General features: G+C 35.9%; 1 long non-coding RNA gene across 1 annotated transcript in view; it reads right to left on the bottom strand.

Annotated features, from left to right (window-relative positions):
• Positions 1-13100, bottom strand: part of LOC136794446 (uncharacterized) — an 821984-nt gene that overhangs the window by 92922 nt on the left and 715962 nt on the right. The window contains exon 6 of the long non-coding RNA XR_010841210.1: positions 9778-9861. This is a non-coding gene — a long non-coding RNA (uncharacterized lncRNA). The remainder of the gene's footprint in view (positions 1-9777; positions 9862-13100) is intronic.

The raw sequence follows: 13100 nt of genomic DNA, 5'->3' as shown, positions 1-13100 counted from the left end.
TAGAGGAGTCCTACCTGCACATTTAATGAAGTAATTGAGATACAGAGCTAATTACTTTGTTTTAATTTACGTTTTATCTACTTTTAATTTTTCTATCATTATTCTCATTCTTTACTTTTCTTATTTGTACTGACTATACTGTTTACTTTCTCAAAATAGAATTCTGAAACATATTTCAGCTTATATGTTTGAAGAGTCCTAGAATGTTTCACTTTTCAGGAAGGAAATGGGAATTAATCATCTATTGCAGCTTCAGAGTCATTCAAATAATCAACAGCAGTGGCGTGGAATAAAGTACAGATAGAGGAAAAAGCCTTTAGTGGTCAAGGATCTGTGGCTCTTAGTTGTTATGGGTTAAACAGAGATTATATGGATAGAATTGTCAGATGACTTTTTTTGATTACAACCATGAAGGTACATGAAGAAAAGATAATATGAAAAGATAAATTGCAGGCTGTGAACTTCTGACTCCAAAACACAAATAAAAATTAAGAAGCCTTCTATGACATATTTCAAGGAGTCTCTTGCCTCCTACAGTCAAGGGATCAAATCCAGGACCTGACTTAATTACTGTGAAGTTAAAATGCTAACATCTCCAGGTCTTTTGCTCTAAGGTAAATGCTCTAGTAACAAAGGAGAATTATTATGGGAATATTTGGAATTACACATTAGGATAAGAACTCTGCACCCACTTTAACCTGCCTCGCCAGTGGAGGCAGTTCATACTACCTCTTTTGAACAGGTTAGCTTTCTTCCATATAAAAAGCTTTTTATTGCTTTACCAAGTTCCCTTCCCTCTCAAGGGGATTCAGATACTCATTTAGATCCAAACCTACTCTTGATACAGTCTCTAGCCTTGTAGCAAAAGTCCCAGCTTTCAGCAGAATATCCCAACATAAAACAGAGAAGTACAAGGTCAACACTGGGAGTGGATAGCCTCAACAGAGAAATACTTATGGAACTAATTAATATGTATCAGTGGGAGTCAGGGGAGCTTGTATTGGAATGATTTCTAAGAGTATTAGACAAAGAAGGAGAAAATACAGTCTTGATTTGGGCTACATATATTGACAAGGGATTCAGGATTTAATATATGGGCTCATGTACAGGAGAATAGTGAATAATCTACTAGGTTGGCTAATTATAATCGGACTTAAAAGTTGCCCAGAATCAATGGCGTATTTTGATGTAAACTGTATGAAGGAAACTGAAGGCGCAAGAATGCAGGAAGTCTTGACTACGCTATCATATTCAGCCTGATCAGCCACTCCTAACCACACCTTCTGGGGGGACGTGGAAAACACACTTCTTGCCAAGTCATTAATATATTAATTATTGAGTGAATGAATGAACATCTGCCTTTTGAAAAGCTGTGATGGGAGTTTACAATTTAGGAGAAATATTACTGGGGGGGAAACTAAAATGGGATTTATTTCCATGATATCAGTGAGAATATTGCAAGCCCAAAGTGGCAGAGCACAATAATAATTAATATTATTAATAATTATTATATTATATATTAATAATATTATTAATAATAATCAGAAAGAAAATGGGCATAATAACCTCAGTAGGATGGAATTATAAGCAAAGGGTTTGACCAGCTGGGATTTGTGGGGAGACTGAAAAATAATTTCCATTCAGCTGACAGCTAAACTCACTTATATTCTCTATTGAACAGAAAAAAATTTAAGCATATAAATAATATCAAACAAGATTACTCCATGACCATGATAAAGCAAGACAAAAACCACTATCATACCATGATCTTGTCTGAAAATGGACAATTACCACTACATTACACAGCCACAAAATAACCAATCATCTCCCTTTTTCCTCTAGCATGATTAGCTACTGCTTCTTTTCCAGTAAAAACTCTTAATCTGCTTTGGTTCCTCCTATTTCCTAGACAAAAATTAATAAGATAACCTGTCAATCAATTGTCCTGTGCTCAACTCATTGTTACCAAGATGCTCCATATTTCTTCTGGTATGTTTGCCTTTGTTACAGTGAGGTAATGAATCACATTTGTTTAATTACAGGCATGTTCTTAGTGGTCTTTGATCCCAGGGCTTTATCAGGTAGAGTTTCCAACAAAATTCTGTTGGGATACTTAACACAGATGATGAGACCCCTCAACCTAGCAATAGTAAACAACTGACAACAGTTGAAGATAAGTAAATTTTACTGAATTAGTACATCGCAGAACATATTAGGTAGAACAACTTTAAGGAAATCTACTGTATGTTTTTTCCTGTTAAAAATAGATTGGACATTAATCCAGTTCTGCAAATGGCAAAAGGGCAAACCAACAGAATTAATCATAACCTTGAGGCAGTCTTTAGGGATAGACTGCAGTGATGATTTTTTTGTGGCCCTTTCCACTCTTTGGTTGCTAGCTTACTAACAGAACATTTCTGGTATGTAAATAAACAATAGGCTTGCAGATTGCTTCACTACATGAATTTCAGCATTTGTCTGAACAACAGTAAGAGACTTTATATTATTTTTTTAAATACAGTTCAAAATAAAATAATGGCAGTAAAAATAAAGTAGCTTAATGGATCTGCTTTTGGAACCCCTCCCTTAAGTTGCAACAAATAACAAACAACAAAATTCTTCAAAGGAAAACTTGCTGACATTATTAATAAGAAGGCCAAAGGAAAATTAACTGACTCATTCTAGCTAGGTAAAAAATAAGTAATATAAGTTCCTAATCCTGAGGGAATCTGAATGAATTCCAAGCAGGACTGTAGTACCTAAGGTCCATTGATTCTCTTACAAGAATGAATAACTTTCCTACCATTCTTTGTACCACTTCCTCTGAGTCATAAGAACACTTCAGGTGGTAAACAAAGTGCCCCTAAAACTCTTCCCTCAAAAAATGTGTAACTGTAACTCTTGGCCCTCTCACTCGCCAACATAAGTTCCTTCTCTGTAACACCACTCTAGAAAATGTAATAGGAAGAAACTTCAATGGACATATGACAATGAAATCAAAGTTCTTCACAGACTCTTTCTAGAAATACATGAGGACTCGTCCACACATGAATCATTAGTACATCAACTGGACCCAAACAGAAAGGACTTACCCTACTGTAGAAGATTTCATAAAAAGGGGGATTTATAATGTTTTCCATTAGATCTTTAGTACTCCTATGTGGCGTATCAAAAAGCTTCATAGGATTCTGAGATATCAACAAGCTTCCAATCTTTCACGTTTTGGTGGGTCCTAACCCCAATACAGCTCTATCTTCAGTAATTCCCATGGCCACACACTTTTGGTGGACTGGTAAACTTTTGTTCTCCCTTAGTTTTCACTTAGATCCATACAATCAGTTTTGTTTGCCTTCTCATGAGAGAATCAACAATATTCTTGGACTGAAAGGCCTCTAGGTTTTACTGAAACCCTCCTTTATTCTATCAATTCTCTAATCAAGATCTAAGAATTTAATGTTCTCTTATGACTCTTTAATATGATACATAAATGACCCATTGCTAACCACATAAATGACCCATTGCTAACCTCAAAAAATGAACAAGTTCTATTACTGACACTTTTTGTTAAATACTTTATCTCAGAAAGGAAGTAAAGACTCAAAAGATAAATTGAAATTCTACTAGGAAAAAATTCACTTCTTGAAACATAGTATATCCCCCAAAGAAATATAATATATAATCCTAAAAGATTATAAGCTATTCAAAATTTTCCTAAGTCAATGACCCAAAATTAATTTTGTAGATGCCTAAGACTGGCTGAGTATTGCAGATTTAGAGTGCCAAATTTTCTGAGGTCACAACCTTTTTATATAACCTCAACAATTTTTCTGTTAAAGAACTTCAACTCTAGGAAAATAAAGAAAAAAGATTTGTTTCCTAAAGAAGGCTCTACAACTTGTGGCATATGTAACATATTTTGTTCCTAAGAGGAAACAACAAACAAAAATAACCTCTAGAACAACATTATCTTTAACAGTAATTATGGAAGAATAATTATAATAGTGCAGAGAAATGTAGACAGTGATAATCTTCTTATGCATAAGTTTATATACATAATAATGCCAGTAAAATTATGAAAACATAAATATGAACAAAATGAAAATTATTCTGACAAGGAAAAAAGTAATAATTACAATTTTTTGCAAAGGGTGGAAGACATATCTATATATTGGTCTGTTGCAGTAATGCATAGAAATTTAATATTTATTTTTACAACTTCTACAAATTTGTAAATGGCATTTTCAAAATTAATTTTATTTGCACATCCATGTTCAATAAACAATATAGCCACAGTGGTCAATCTATCTTCTCATGATTGATTAAAATGGATATTTTATAAATTTTATTTCTCAAAGATTTCTTTAAAATAAAGCAATAGATACACAAATAGTTAGGAAAAGTCTCAAACATGGAAATAAGTTTGTTGGTGTTTCTAAAAATTCTATTGGACAGTAAATTCCTGAAATTGCAATATTTTCCATGCTTATGCTTCTCTGGAGTTACTTCCAGCAGTTTTCAAATATCTTCATAATTGAAATTCTTCTACTAAAATAGATTCACCAGAAAATATATAACGAATTTATATTTATTTTGTTAACCACTTCTAAAGATTTATTATTCTGCAAACGTAAGCTAAAATGGCTGAATAAGAGTGAATTGAACATTTGATTAGTTGCTTTAGGACAAGTGTCCAGTGCTTGATGTAAATAATTGAAGCATCTAAATACTGACATTTGAACTTTTTTCTGAAACTATTTTTCTTTTTATTCTGTTTTTTTAATCTAAGTACATTTTCCTTTCCTAACATGCTGTTTTTGTATAGCTAATGGTACTCTGGACAATTTCTGCACATCAGTGCTCAAGAAACCATTTAAAACTTGTGTTTCACTGTGCTAGATTAAATCTGGCTATTGACAAACATTTTTGTGTCTGTTTAATCTCATCTAAAATTTCACACCGGAAAAAAAGATATCTCGGAAACAAAAGTTACGTATAGCAGAAACTAAAATTGGACCTGATCCTCTTGTGTCTGCATTTTTAAATGGGTCAAACACTGAAATGTTCAAAAAATACCTTTATTTGAACACAGCTTTATCCTGAGCACTACCGCTAGTCTGGCAAAATATTTTCACAGGTATTCTTACATTTTGCTGCAGCATTTTTCATTGATTAGGTAAAACTGAAAAGAATGATTTTTTTTCCTTGCAAAGTTAAACAAAGGTCACAAAAGAAGAAATACTTCAAAAGAGTGAATTCCACAAAGGAATAAATACGTTATCATTCTCATTTTGAATATACCATATAAACATGGGATATATAGTACTACGTAGTTGGAATTATTTGCATTATCTTCCATGAATACAACCTGATTAATGGATAAGTACTAATATGAACTAATATGAACTTTTCACGTATAATATATAATTTTAATAAATAATATATAAATACATATATTTGTTATATTATCTATATTTATATTTAAACATATAAATATATATTTACATATATACATTATATCAGATATATATATACATATATATATCTACCTCCACCAAAACAACAGCAATTATTTAGTTTTTAGAGCAAAAAAATGAAGGTCTTCCCAGGAGAAATATTTTATCACTGACATTATTTATAATTACTGTTTCTTCCCTCTGGAACCCAAAGGCTATCCATTTTTTAGTTACTAACAGGATACCTTATTCATTTGAGAACTTCAACTCTGATACTTGTTCTTTCTTGTTTGCAAGACAATATGACTAAATATTGCAAAAGACAGTCGCATCACCAAGCAGTATTACCAGCTTTCCCAAATTATCCACTTAAGAAGTCTATGCATGTCCTGAAACATGGATGCTTATTTTCAGAGACAGACAAGAAGGAAAAACCTCCCTTAATCATCTGTGGACATGACCTTTTAATTGTAGTGTTAACAACTAGCATAACATTACAACTTCAACATACTAATCCTTACATTTATGTATACTTTTTTTTTTTTTTAAATCACTGCTTCATCTGGACTATTGCACTTCTGTTTCTTTGGGACACTTTAAGTTGAGAATTCTTAGAAATCCTCTATAAGTAGATTAAATTCAGAAGAGAGCGCCGACTCAAGATTCTCAGGTTATCAAAAATTATCTTGAGGGACTTCCCTGGTGTCACACTGGTTAAGAATCTGCCTGCCAATGCAGGGGACATGGGTTTGATCCCTGGTCCAGGAAGATCCCACATGCCACGGAGCAACTAAGCCCATGTGCCACAACTACCAAAGCCTGTGTGCTCTAGGGCCCATGTGCTGCAACTACTGAAGCCTGAGTGCCTAGAGCCTGTGCTCTGCAATGAGAGACACCACTGCAATGAGAAGCCCACACACTGAAATGAAGAGTAGCCCCCGCTCGCCACAACTAGAGAAAACCCACGCATAGCAAAGACCCAATGCAGCCAAAAATAGAAAAAATTTAAAAAATCTTGAGACAAACAAAAATTAAAACAGCATACCAAAATTTGGGGGATGCAACAAAAGTAGTTCTAAAAGGGATGTTTATAGTGATAAATACCTATGTTAAGAAAAAATAAAAATCTTACATAAACAAAAAATCTTACATAACTTTACACCTCAAGGAATTAGAAAAAGGAAAACAAACTAAGAACAAAAGTTAGCAGAAGGAGGATTACCAAGATCAAAGCAGAAATAGAGAACAGAAAAATAGAAAAGATGAATAAAGCTACACATTGTTTATTGAAAGAAATAAAATTGATAAACTTTTACCTAGACTTACCAAGAAAAAAAAAGGGGGACTCAACTAAAATTATAAATGAAAGAGATATTACAATTGATATCACAGAAATATAAAGGATCTAAGAGACTACTATGAACAATTATATGTAACAAACTGGTCAACATAAAGATGGATAAATTCCTAGAAACACACAATCTACCAAGACTGAATCATGAAGAAACAGAAAATCTGAACAGACCAATGATGAGTAAGGAGAGTGAATCAGTAATCAAAAACCCTTCAGCAAAGAATAGCCGAGGACCAAATGATTTCACAGGTGAATTCTACCAGATATTTAAAAACTAATTAATGCCAATCCTTCTCAAACTCTTCCAAAAAACTGAAGGGGAGGGCACACTTCCAAACTTATTTTACAAGATCATCATTACCCTGATACCAAGGCCATGCAAAGAAACAAGAAAACTACAGGCCAATATCCCTGATGATTATAGATGCTAATTCTCAACAAAATACTAGTGAACCAATTTTAAGAGCATATTGACAGTATCATACACCAAATTCAACAGCACATTACTGCAATTCAACATTACACCATGATCAACTGGGATTTATCCCTGAGATGCAAGATGGTTCAATATATGCAAATACATGTGATACACCACATTAACAGAATGAATGATAAAAATCATTTCTCAATAGATACAGAAAAATTTTGACAATTCAACATCCATTTATGATAAAAACTCTCAAAGTGGGATAGAAGAAACATACCTCAACATAAGAAAGGCCATATACAAAAAGTCCAAAAATATCATCATACTCAATGGTGAAAGCTGAAAGCTTTCCCACCAAGATCAGGAATAAGACAAGGGTACCCACTTTCACCACTCTTAATCAACACAGTACTGGAAGTTCTAGACAGAGCAATCAGGAAAGAAAAAGAACTAAAAGGCATCCAAGTCAGAAAGGAAGAAGTAAAATTGTCTCTGCAGATTGCATAATCTATTTATAGAAAATACTAAAAAGACTCCACCAAAAAAATAACTTGTTAGAGCTAACCAACTTCAGTAAAGTTTCAGGACACAAAATCAACATACAAAAATCAGTTGAGTTTCTATACACTAACAACAAACAATCTGAAAAAGAAGTAAAGAAAATCATTTACAATGGCATCAAAAACAATAAACTCTTTAGGAATAAATTTAACCAAGGAAGTGAAAGCTCTATACACTCAAACCTATAAGACATTGATAAAAAAATTAATGAAGACACAAATGGAAAGATATTCATGTTCATGGATCAGTTAATATTGTTAAAATATCCATACTAACCAAAGCCATCTATAATCTTGAGACAGAAGAACACAACTGGAGGCATCACACTTGCTGATTTCAAACTATATTACAATGATATAGTAAATAAAATGGTATGATACTGGTACAAATCTGACATACAGACCAAAGGAACAGAATTGAGAGCTCAGAAATTAACCTGTGCATGATAACCTATGCAATGATCAAGAAATATTTGACAAAGTATCCAAGAATACTCAATTGGGAAAGGATAGTCTATTCAATAAATTAGGTGGAGAAAAATGGATATCCATAGGCAAAAGAGTAAAACTTGAACCCTACCTTATACCACTCACAAAAATTAGCTTGAAATGGATTAGGGGCTTAATGCTAAGACCTGAAACTGTAAAACTCCTAAGAAGAAAACAGGGAAAATGCTCCTTGACATTGGTCTTGGCAATGACATTTTAGATATGACACCAAAAGCACAAGCAACAAAAACACAAATAAAAAGTGAAACTTCAAACTAAAAAGCTTCTGTACAGCAAAATAAACCTTCAACAAAATGAAAAGGTAATCTACAGAATGTGAGAAAATATTTACAAATCATATTCTGATAAGGGGTTAATATCCAAAATATATAAAAAGCTCATACAGCTTATTAGCAAATAAATAATCTGATTAAAAAATGGGCAAAGGACCTGAATTGACATTTTCCCAAAGAAACAATAATTACATGAAAAGGCGCTCAACATCACTAATCATCAGGGAAATGCAAAACAACACCACAATGTGATATAATCTCGTATCTATTTGAATGGCTTTATCAAAAAGACAAGAGATAACAAATGTTGGTGAAGATTTGGCAAAAAGGGAACCCGTGTACACTGTTGATGTATTTCCATTATGGAAAACACTATGGGGGTTCCTCACAAATTAAAAATAAAACTACCATATAATTCAGCAATCCTCCTTCTGGGCATTTATCTGACAGAAATGAAATCACTATCTTATAATGATATCTGTACCTCCATGTTCATTATAGAATTATCCACAAAGACATGGAAACAACCTAAATGTCCACTGATACATCAATGGATAAAGAAGACTCAGTGTTTTATATATATATATATATATATATAAAACACAATGTAATATTCATAATAATGAAGGAAATCCTGCCATCTGCCACAACATGGATAAACCTTGAGGACATCATGCCAAGTAAAGTAAGCCAGAGCGAGAAAGAGAAATGCTGCATGATATATATAGAATCCAAAGAGCTGAACCATAGAAACAGGAAGTAGATTAGTCATCGTTGGGAGCTGGGGAGGGGGGGAAATGGGGAGATATTGGTTAAAGGGTTCAAACTTATAAGCGATCTAATGTACAGCATGGTGACTATTTAACAATACTGTATTGTATACTTGAAAGTTGCTAGAAAAGTAAATCTTAAATGTTCTCACTATAACAACAAATGGTAATTATGTGAGATGAAGGATGTGTTAACTAACATTACTGTACATTTTACAATATATACATGTATCATTGCATTGTACATCTTGTACTTGCACAACGTAATATGTCAATTATATATCAATAAAGTCAGAACAAAAGATTCCTGGATCAACCGTATGATGGGACAGAGCAGACAGCTTCCACACAAAATTATACAACAGTTTTCTAAGTCAACTTGCTGATTTCCATTTGGTTTACTACTTATTATAGTTATTGTATTTTGGTACCTGTTTGTGAACACTTGGCCTCTGACAGTTGTTTTTCCATATCTTCACCATATATTCTTCATCTCGTCTGGCGTTCTTCTGTCACTTAAGAGAAAGAAAGAAAAGCAAAACTCACTCAGTTTTTCTCAGAATATAATTCATGCTCTAAATCTTACTGAGGCCCAAATTTTTCATCTTCCATGTGATTCTGATGACACAACTTTAATAGCTGTTCCTTTCACCACTCAAAGTATATTTTCTTCAACAGGTTCCTTGTGATATATAAATCGTCCTATCATTATTCACCTCAACCTCAGTCTTATAAAAATTGGTTTCCACCTCCACTTCCAGTCAAGAGAATACTTTCACTGAAATAATATTAGACTTGTCAACAAAAAACAGCTCACCAGAGGAAACAAATATCGGGGCTATTCTGGCTGCTGTATCTAGTTTGTTCTCTTCAGAGACTTCCTAGCCTGATTTGTAAATGCTATTTATATCCACTCAGAAAGTCAGCCTGAATTCAGATACCAGTAATTGACTTGCTTTCCTGGTAATAAACAATACTTATACTCTCAATTCTTTCTGTGCCCACTAGGATACTACATCTTATGTGAAAACCAGGCATACCTTGCCTACTGAATACACATCTAGCCTGTGTATCTGTGCAATTGTTAGAGCCTTTCATACGTCTCAAACATATGTCATCTGTTTTCTTGAACAAGATATCCCTAAATATTCAAAGAGAGGCTACTACAGTCAGCCCTCTTACCCACAGGTTCTGCATTTGCAGCTGGTGGAGTCCCGAGAGGCAGAACCCTCCCATATGGAGGGCCGACTCTACTACACCATTTTATATATAAGGGACTTGAGCATCCACTGATTTTAGTATGCAGGGGTGCGTCCAGAACCAATCTCCCATGAATACCTGCGGACAACTATACCACCTATTCAGGAGAGCTTACAATTCACTCTTTATAATGTAAGCTGCGTTTTCAATGATGCAGTAATACAACTGGAAAAAGTTGTCCAAATTTTGTCTCTTACCCTAGGAAATGTCATCAATAACAGTATCTGTTTTGGTGATGCCCCAAATCAGTTTACATTGATTAACTGGGTTGTCATAAACTAGCACATACCCTTTGATTCCTCATCAAGGAAAAATGTGTGCTATATAATATTCTTATTGCACTGGTGTAAATATGTGACTTCTCTCAAACAGAAGACCAAACTGCTCTATAAAAGACTCAGCTGGAAGCGTGGAGATATTTCCATGATTGGGATCTGTGGTCCAGGTCCTGGTTTCATAGCCCCTTACACGGACAAATAAACTTTTCTTTTGTCAACTGCATGTAATGCAGCTGGCCAATGCATCCTGTCTCAAAGTAGTAATAAGAATGGGACACCACTGTCATATCAGATAATTCAACAACTTAACATGCCACAGAAGGAATAGGAAAGACAAACTCTTGCCCGACTAAAGACAACAACAACTTTCTGATCAACAAAATCTTGAAAACTATAGATCTGGGCTGAACAGAGTAATATTTAGTCTGACTTCAGCTGCCCTTGGCCAAAGGAGTAACTGAGAAAGAAAGAAGAAAGCCCCTTAGAGGATCCAACAGGCAACAGGAAGGAAACAACTAGTATGCAGTGTTTCATGCTGGACGTGAAAAATTTCACAGACTATCATCATCAGATGAGGCCTCTTCATCACTGTGATGGAACAAGACCAAACCAAGACCGTTCTAAATTCACTGCAATGATGTCTGAAAATAGCCAGGTGTAAGGGTACAAGGGCACTATTTCACAACAAAATACCAAATAATTTCCTTCTACTTACACTCCTTGCACCTGAGATAAATACATTCATTCACACACTCACACACACTCTCTCTCTCTCTCTCACACACACACACACACACACACACACACACCCCTACACACCATACTGGGTATAAATACATAGCGTCCCTCACATCTTATATGCTGTATGGTATATACCATAATGAGGTGGCCTCAGACCTTGGAAGACATCACACTGGAGTCCCACTGTTTCTCACCAGAAGCCAGTGTCACTGCCCCGGGGCTTGAGGTCTCCTGGAGGGATACAGATTTGCCCCCTGGGCATGCGCAGTTCACTGTCTCATTCTGGCCTTGGGAGGTCCTGCTCCTGCACAGCCTTAGGCCCAGGGGTTCCCTCCCAACCTGGCCGGGCCCCTGGAGAGAGGCACCATGGCACTGTGATCCCACGTTAGGTGAGGAGGTCTGGGAGGATTGGGGTTTGCTTGATATGTCCATGAGCTAGATTCCCCAGGGCAAGCCTGAGATGAGGGGCCTGCGGCACCTGGGTAGCCACAGGTGGCTCTCATCCCAAGACTACCCTGTCCGCCCCCATAGGACTCTTGGGAAATGGGTGAGCTGGCTTCTTCTGGGGAGAGCAGTGGCAGCAGCAGATCCTCACTGAATTTTGCTGATCTCTGAGCTGCCCCTGACACTCAAAGCATTCCAGCCCATCCTCCTGTGCCCCTCCGTCAGGACCTGCACTTATCACCCTCACACAGCTGAAGCCATATAGCACGCCCTGTGGGATCCAACTCCACCTGTTTGCCTTCCTGGGAAACACCATGCTCCACTCCACCCACCCGCACCAGGACTGGCCCCGGTGTCTCCCATTAAAAAATTGTTTGTCCCCCTCCAACCCCCATTAGCTCATTAGAGGGAAGCAGATACTTCCCTCTCCTTACAAAAACATCTCATGATTTCTTCAATGTTCTTTCATTACTACAGCAACATAATAAACTTAACTGCCATTGCATACCGTGGTGTTCCTTTTGAACTTTGGCCTTGGGCTTTATCAATGTTGATGGCTGAGACAATGTCCCTGAAAATGTAACAGATATTTATCCTTGTAAAGTGGTGCTAAACATACGTGGGGAAAAAGATCCAAGTTTGGTTTGCAGAAACCTAATACCTCAGACTTACTTCCCAGACCTAAGCCAGTTTACCGGAAAGGATATACTCAAATGGAGCTAGGTCTCTGAAATGGAGCCCTAAGATATAACCATAACTGCATATGTTACATTTTTTCTAGACCAAGCTGTGGCTCTTTGCCTGAGTGCCTATTCAACAGGGAAAAGAAAGAGCTGTCTGTTGGGCTGCACCCCGCAGACCTGCAGCCTTGTAATTGCCCAGCCTGGAGACCGAAGAAAGAGCCTAGAGACAGCCACAGAGACACCAATGGTTCATTGGATAGGGGAACTTACATGTCCGGAATAAAAGGGTCCTGGAGCGACACCCCACTGCGTACGGCAGCCGGCAAGAAGGACATAACAAATCTTCGC

This window comes from Kogia breviceps, chromosome 6 (genome assembly GCF_026419965.1).
Source record: "Kogia breviceps isolate mKogBre1 chromosome 6, mKogBre1 haplotype 1, whole genome shotgun sequence".
NCBI lineage: Eukaryota > Metazoa > Chordata > Mammalia > Artiodactyla > Physeteridae > Kogia > Kogia breviceps.
The sequence above is the reverse complement of the archived record's forward strand: the minus strand, read 5'-3'. Positions and strand labels throughout refer to the sequence as shown.